Consider the following 8,412-nt stretch of genomic DNA (forward strand, 5'->3'; position numbering starts at 1 on the left):
GGGGATTGAAGAGAGGGAAGGGGTGAAAGGGGAAATGGAAACTGGGAGGGAATGGGGAGACTAAGGGACAAATGGGGGAGTGGTAGTGTGGAGAGTGAGGGGAGTGAAAGGGAGCAGGGAAGACGGAGAGGGAAATGGGGAGAATGAGGTGGGTGAAGTGGGAGAGAGGAATAGGGAATGGGAAGAGGGGAACAGGAGAGGGAAATAGGGTTAGGGGAGGGGTGACGGGGAGAGGAGAAGGTGAATGGGAAAGGAGGAGTGGAACAGTGAAGGGAGAATGGAAAGTGGGAATGGGGAGAGGTGGGAGAGGGGAGTTGGGGAGGGGTGAAGGTAGAGATTGGGGAGAGGGCAAGGGGAAGAGGTGGGAAGAGGGAAGTGGGAGGGGGGAACTGGGAAAGGGGAAGGGAAAGTGGAAGAGGAAAGGGTAGGGGTACGAAGGGGAGGGATGAATGGGGAGAGGGGAAAGGAAAGAAGGAAGTGGGAAAAGAAAGAAGGAAGTGGGAAAAGAGGAGGTGAAGGGGTAGGGGAGAGAGGGAAATGGGAGGAGAATGGGGAGAGAGGAATGAAGGGGTAGGGGAGAGAGGGAAGTGGGAGGAGAATGGGGAGAGAGGAGTGAAGGGGTAGGGGAGAGAGGGAAGTGGGAGGAGAATGGGGAGAGTGAGGGGGCAAAGGGAGAGGGGAATGGGGATGGAGAAGAGGGGGAGGGGAGATGGGGATGGCAAGGGAGTGGAAGGGAAGGGGAATTGAGGAAGGAGCAAAAGGTGACGGGAAGAGGGAGGGAAGTTTGTATAGAGGGAGGGTGTGAAGGGGAGGGGGAATGAGGGAGGGAGAAGAGGAAAAGGGGAAATGGGGAGATGGGAGAGGAGGAAGAGTTTGGAGGTGGAAGTGGGGGAGAGGGGGCAAGAGTTTGGGGGAGGTGGAGAGAGAGGAGGGAGGGGTGAATGGGAAGAGGGGAAAGTGGAGGAGAGAGAAGAGGTAATGGGTGCATGGAAGAGGGTAGGATAGGGGAGAGTGTGCAGTTAGGGGGAGGTTAGCGGGAAGCCATCAATGGATGTGAGAGGAGACTGGGGAGGGGGAAAGGGAGGAGGGGTGAGAGGGGGAGTAGGAAAGATGTGGAGGGGTAAAGGGGAAATGGAGGAGGGGAAGGGGAAGAGGGATGGGAGGGGTTGGGGAAGAAGGTAAAGGAAGGGAGAAAGGAAGTAGGGGATGGAAGAAGAATGGGAGGGAGAGAGGGTGAAGGCATAGGAGTAGGGGAAAATGAGTGAGGAATGAAGGGAAGCGGGAGGAGTGATGGAGTTGGGAAGAGCAGGAGGAGGGGGAGGAACAGACAGCAGACAGGTGAGGGAGGGGAATGGAGGGATTGAACAAGAGGTGTAGAGGACTGCAGCTAAAAGGTGGGGCATAACCTTCATGTTAAAAGCCCCTGTTATTGCAGATAATTGGCTGCTGTTTATTACAGGAAAAATAGTGGCAAATGATTGACAAAAACGTTGTTGTAACCCCATATATTGCCATTTATACATAGATAATTTATGGATCTCAAAGGTAATTGCAGTGTCACAATAGCATTACATGTGCGCAGAAGAGAAGCGAGAAAATTTTTTTTTAAATGAGTTACCTCTAACAGAAGGGGGTCATCACTTTCCCAGCTATGGGTTGACTCATTATGGAGCCCAATGGCCGAAGTAAGAATGAGCGCACACAGCACTCATTGGAAAAGCACAGTTGTTTGAGTCCATCACAAAATGTCTATTACTAGCAACCCCTTCCCCCACAGACCCATATAAAATGCAGAGACCATTCCTGTATGATCTACAGTTTGTAACCCCTGTACAATCTACAGTCTGTAATCCCTGTATAATCTACCGTCTGTAATCCCTGTATAATCTACAGACTGTAACCACTGTATAATCTACAGTCTGTCCCCTGTATAATCTACAGTCTGTAATCCCTGTATAATCTACAGTCTGTCCCCTGTATAATCTACAGTCTGTAATCCCTGTATAATCTACAGTCTGTCCCCTGTATAATCTACAGTCTGTCCCCTGTATAATCTACAGACTATAACCACTGTATAATCTACAGTCTGTCCCCTGTATAATCTACAGTCTGTAATCCCTGTATAACGTAGTCTGTAACCCCTGTATAATCTACAGTCTGTAACCCCTGTATAATCTATAGTCTGTAACCCCTGTATAATCTACAGTCTGTAACCCCTGTATAATCTACAGACTGTAACCCCTGTATAATCTACAGTCTGCAACCTCTGCATAATCTACAGTCTGTCCTCTGTATAATCTACAGTTTGTAACCCCGGTATAATCTACAGTCTGTCCCCTGTATAATCTACAGACTGTAACCCCTGTATAATCTACAGTCTGTAACCTCTGCATAATCTACAGTCTGTCCTCTGTATAATCTACAGTCTGTAACCCCTGTATAATCTACAGTCTGTCCCCTGTATAATCTACAGACTGTAACCACTGTATAATCTACAGTCTGTAACCTCTGCATAATCTAGTCTGTCCTCTGTATAATCTACAGTCTGTAACCCCTGTATAATCTACCATCTGTCCCCTGTATAATCTACAGTCTGTAACCTCTGTATAATCTACAGTCTGTAACCTCTGCATAATCTACAGTCTGTCCCCTGTATAACCTACTGTCTGTAACCCCTGTATAATCTACAGTCTATCCCCTGTATAATCTACAGTCTGTAACCCATGTATTATCTACAGACTGTAACCCCTGTATAATCTACAGTTTGTAACTTCTGTATAATCTACAGTCAGTTCCCTGTATAATCTACAGTCTGTAACCCCTGCATAATCTACAGTCTGTCCCCTGTATAATCTACAGTCTGTCCCCTGTATAATCTACAGTCTGTAACCCCTGTATAATCTACAGACTGTACCCCCTGTATAATCTACAGTCTGTCCCCTGTATAATCTACAGTCTGTAATCCCTGTATAATCTACAGTCTGTCCCCTGTATGATCTACAGTCTGTAACCCCTGTATAATCTACAGTCTGTCCCCTGTATAATCTACAGTCTGTAATCCCTGTATAATCTACAGTCTGTCCCCTGTATAATCTACAGTCTGTAATCCCTGTATAATCTACAGTCTGTCCCCTGTATAATCTACAGATTGTAACCCCTGTGTGATATATAGTCTGTAACCCCTTAATAATCTACAGTCAGTAACCCCTGTATAATCTACAGTCTGTCCCCTGTATAATCTACAGTCTGTCCCCTGTATAATCTATAGTCTGTAAATCCTGTATAATCTACAGTCAGTAACCCCTGTATAATCTACGGTCTGTCCCCTGTATAATCTACAGTCTGTCCCCTGTATAATCTGCAGTCTGTAACCCCTGTATAATCTACAGTCTGTAACCCCTGTATAATCTACAGTCTGTAACCCCTGTATAATCTACAGTCTGTCCCCTGTATAATCTACAGTCTGTCCCCTGTATAATCTATAGTCTGTAAACCCTGTATAATCTACAGTCTGTTTCCTGTATAAACTACAGACTATAACCCCTGTATAATCTACAGTCTGTCCCCTGTATAATCTACAGTCTGTAACCCCTGTATAATCTACAGTCTGTCCCCTGTATAATCTACAGTCTGTCCCCTGTATAATCTACAGTCTGTAACCTCTGTATAATCTACAGACTGTCCCCTGTATAATCTACAGTCTGTCCCCTGTATAATCTACAGTTTGTCCCCTGTATAATCTACAGTCTGTAACCCCTGTATAATCTACAGTCTGTAACCCCTGCATAATCTAGTCTGTAACCCCTGCATAATCTACAGTCTGTCCCCTGTATAATCTACAGCCTGTCCCCTGTATAATCTACAGTCTGTAACCCCTGTATAATCTACAGTCTGTCCCCTGTATAATCTACAGTCTGTAATCCCTGTATAATCTACAGTCTGTAACCCTTGAATAATCTGCAGACTGTAACCCCTGTATAATCTACAGTCTGTCCCCTGTATAATCTACAGTCTTTCCCCTGTATAATCTACAGACTGTAACCCCTGTATAATCTGCAGTCTGTCCCCTGTATAATCTACAGATTGTAACCCCTGTGTGATATATAGTCTGTAACCCCTTAATAATCTACAGTCTGTAACCCCTGTATAATCTACAGTCTGTCCCCGTGTGATATATAGTCTGTAACCCCTGTATAATCTACAGACTGTAACCCCTGTATAATCTACAGTCTGTGCCCTGTATAATCTAGTCTGTCCCCTGTATAATCTACAGTCTGTAACTCCTGTATAATCTACAGTGTGTAACCCCTGTATAATCTACAGTCTGTAACTTCTGTATAATCTACAGTCTGTCCCCTGTATAATCTACAGTCTGTAACCCATGTATAATCTACAGTCTGTCCCCGTGTGATATATAGTCTGTAACCCCTGTATAATCTACAGTCTGTCCCCGTATAATCTACAGTCTGTAACCCCTGTATAATCTACAGTCTGTCCCCCGTATAATCTACAGTCTGTAATCCCTGTATAATCTACAGTCTGTCACCTGTATAATCTACAGTGTGTAACCCCTGTATAATCTACAGTCTGTCACCTGTATAATCTACAGTGTGTAACCCCTGTATAATCTGCAGTCTGTAGCCCCTGTTGATACAGAAATGGTCTGTATAGTATGTCCCCCCGTTGTCACATGCAGCACACTGCCTCTATGTAATGCATAATCTGTACCTCCTCCATAATATACAGCACTGTTCCCTGTGAAAGTTACATGATTGTACGATCAGTGTAATATACAACTTGGTCCTATTGTCAGCCTGCCTCTATAATCGACAGCAATCATATTCCTGTATATTCTATAGACTTTATCTCCACTGTGGTATACTGCATTGCATCCTGCAAATATACATTACTGTTTAACATACAGTGCCCACATTGTAGAGTTACACTAGAAACTATATTAGGTGTAGAATTAAGCCCTTTGGCCCATCGTGTCTGCTCCGCTATTTCATTATGGCTGATCCAATTTTCCTCTCAGCTCCAGTCTCCTACCTTTTCCCTGTATCCCTTCATGCCCTGACCAATCAAGAATCTATCAACCTCTGCCTTAAATATACATAAAGACTTGTCCTCCAAACCCTTGTGTACATTACCAGAATTTTTTTTACCACGTCTGTATGACAGGCAACTGCAAATTCTTGTTGGGAACTGCAGGGTATTCCACAGGGATTGGTAAATTCCATGTTTATTCTAAGAATAGCAATCCCTGTGAACCCCACTGGGAATATCGGTCTCTGTTCACTGTGTGGGTGTTGCTCCATGTGTGTTAGAGAGGAGAGCACCCTCTGTGACATCACTGAGTACAGCAGGCTCTGTGAACATTGTGGGAACTGACAGCAATTGTAGTTCATTTAGAGTAGAGCAGCCCCTATGCATACTGTGATTATACTGAGGAACAGTCTTCACTGTGTATGTTAGTGTCAAATCACTGCCCTATTGTCTATTACAGAACGTCATTCCCTCAGTCACGTGCTGAACATTTTTGACCCAGGTAGTACTGTGTTACAGTAGGTGATTTTAACTTTCCGCATACTGACTGGGACTCCCATACTGTAAGAGGACTAGATGGGATAGAGGTTGCCAAATTAATTCAAGAAAGTTTCCTTCATCAGTCATAGAAGTCCCAAAGAAACAGTGTGTGACTTGATCTGTATTTAGGGAGTGAGGCAGGGCAGGTGACAGAAGTTTGTGTAGGGAAACATTTTGCATCTAGTGATCATTATGCCATGAGTTTCAAAGAAAATATAGAGAAAAGATAGGTCTGCTCCAAGGGTTGAGATTCTAAATTGCAGAAAGACCAGTTTTGATGGTATCAGAAAGAATCTGGCAAGTGTGGATTGGGACAGGCTGCTTTCTGGCAACAGTGTACTTGGTAAGTGGAAGGCCTTCAAAAGTGAAACTTTGAGAGTACAAAGTTTGTATGTACCTCTCAGAATAAAAGGTAAAGATAACAGGTGTAGGGAATCTTGTTTTCAAGAGATATTGAGGCCCTGGTTAAGGGGAAAAAGGAGGTGCATAGCAGATGTAGGCAGGTTGGAACAAGTGAAGTGCTTATGGAGTATCAGAATTGCAAGAGAACACTCAGGAAAATAAACAGGAGAGCAAACAGAAGATCATGTGTGAATCCCATGTGGTACCGATGACGAGTTGTCCCTTCCCATGACTTCCAAATGTCTGGTTATCTCCCATGGTTCTGTAGGTCCTAGAGAGGGCAGGGAATGAAACCTCACTAACAAAAAGACAAGGAGGAGGAGAGACGGGATGTTTCATGGCTGAGTCTTGACTTAGGAATCACCTCCTTAGAAAATAGGGCCCCCTAGATGGAGATGAGGAGGAATATCTTTGGAGCGTGATGAATCATCCGGACTCAGTCAGGGTGTCGAGAAAAGTGCTGAACAGAACACCAGCCTGACCCGGACGCCAACAAAGGTGAGTTGTCGCAGTGTCTCGGGATGGATCTGTGGGTCAGTGTGTGTTGTGTTGTGGACCAGACTCCATGCAATGCCAGAAGGAGGCCGGCTGGTCTGAAAGGGGACACTAGTAAAAACTGACCGTCAGATGTTGCTGAGTCTGACCCCAGGGAAGATACGAAGCTGTGAGGGACACATGTTGGGAACCTCCATTGATGGAGGACAGGCGTTGGCAGAATCTGAGTTACAGAGGCTGCGATGAATATACTTTCCTCATCAGGAAAAGAGATTTGACCATGAATTAAAGCAGATATTAAAGAGAATTATATCTTAAATGGCTTAGAACTGGCAATTTGATGAGCCAAAAACTGAATGAACAAAGTTCAAAGTAAAATTATTACCAAAATACCAATATGTCTGGGTGGAGATACCAAAGGAGGTGTGAGGTGCTCCTTCCCTCCACTAGTCTGTAGGTGACCCTTAGACAAGGTGTGGCACCTGCTTAGCACCCCCTCCCCCCGATCAGGGTCATGTTAAGCCGTGGGAGCTGGTGGTGGATGATCACATGAGTAGCTGGTGCATATCACAAGTCCTGGTCATGCGACCACTGATGCCAGGTAGACAATCTCTGAAGAGTATTGATAACGACTGGGGTCACCCGTCTTGTAAAGACACTGCCCAGAAGAAGGCAATGGCAACCCACTTCTGTAGAAAAATTTGCCAAGGACAATTATGGCCATGGAAAGACCATGATTGCCCACATCATTCGAAGCACCACATAACAAACGAACAGACAAACATATATGTTTCCATAAAGAACCCTGAGATTCGTTTTCTTGCAGGCATTCACAGTAAATACAAAAAGCAGAATAAATCATTGAAAGACTCACCCAACAGGACAGAGAAACAAGTCAGTGTGCAAAAGACAACAAACTGTGCAAATACAAATAAATTAATAATAATAAATAAATAAACAATAAATATCAAGAACATGAGATGAAGAGTCCTTGAAAGTGAGTCCATTGATTTTGGGAACATTTCAATGATGGGGCAAGTGAAATTGAATCAAGTTATCCCCTTCATTCAAGGTTGAGGGCTAATAACTGTTCCTGAGCCTGGTGGTGTGAGTCCTGAGGCTCCTGTACCTCCTTCTTGATGGCCGCAATGAGAAGAGAGCATGTCCTGGCTGCTGGGTGAGTACACAATAGATCAGCTATTTAATGTGCTAAGTGATAGGGTATCTGGTTTGCAAGCTACTTGGAACTTGTTAACAACGGCCCAAATTGCTTAACCCTATAGTTGCCTGGATTGATGCAGGCCAATTAACACATCCCCATTATCTTAACGTTTGCTTGGTGCATATGCAAAGGTCTCATGGTCGCCATTTTGAAAACAAAATCTCAAAATCTGTCAGCCTGTGTTCCAGAAGACAATATTGTTTCTTTGCAAAGGCATGCTTTTAACTTACACCTTATCTACACCTCTCATCAGTTTAGACATGTATAAGGTTGCCCCTCATCCTCCTGGCCAGCCTCCTCATATAACTCAGGCGCTCTAGTTCTGATAGCATCCTTGTAAATCAGAGTTCAAAGTAAATTTATCATCAAACTACAGCTACGTCCACACTACACTGGATAAATCCACAACTGAAGCTTTTTCTCCTTGTTTTTACCCACCATCCACACTAAAACGGCATTTTCATCCCCCGAAACTGGAGCTTTTCAGAAACGCTGTCCAGGGTGTGTAATTTTGAAAATGCCGCTTGGGCAGATCAGTGTGGACGGGGTAACTGGAGAAATCTGAAAACGCTGTCAGACGGCAGCGCGCCATTTCATTGTTTTCCTGAAGGCAACCCCCCACCAACAATCTAACAATTTCAGAACAGATGGCAACGAGACTGAAGCCAGAAGAGTTAGGAACGTAGACACAAAATACTTTGACCCAT

The sequence above is a fragment of the Hemitrygon akajei genome, chromosome 11, assembly GCF_048418815.1.
Source record: "Hemitrygon akajei chromosome 11, sHemAka1.3, whole genome shotgun sequence".
NCBI lineage: Eukaryota > Metazoa > Chordata > Chondrichthyes > Myliobatiformes > Dasyatidae > Hemitrygon > Hemitrygon akajei.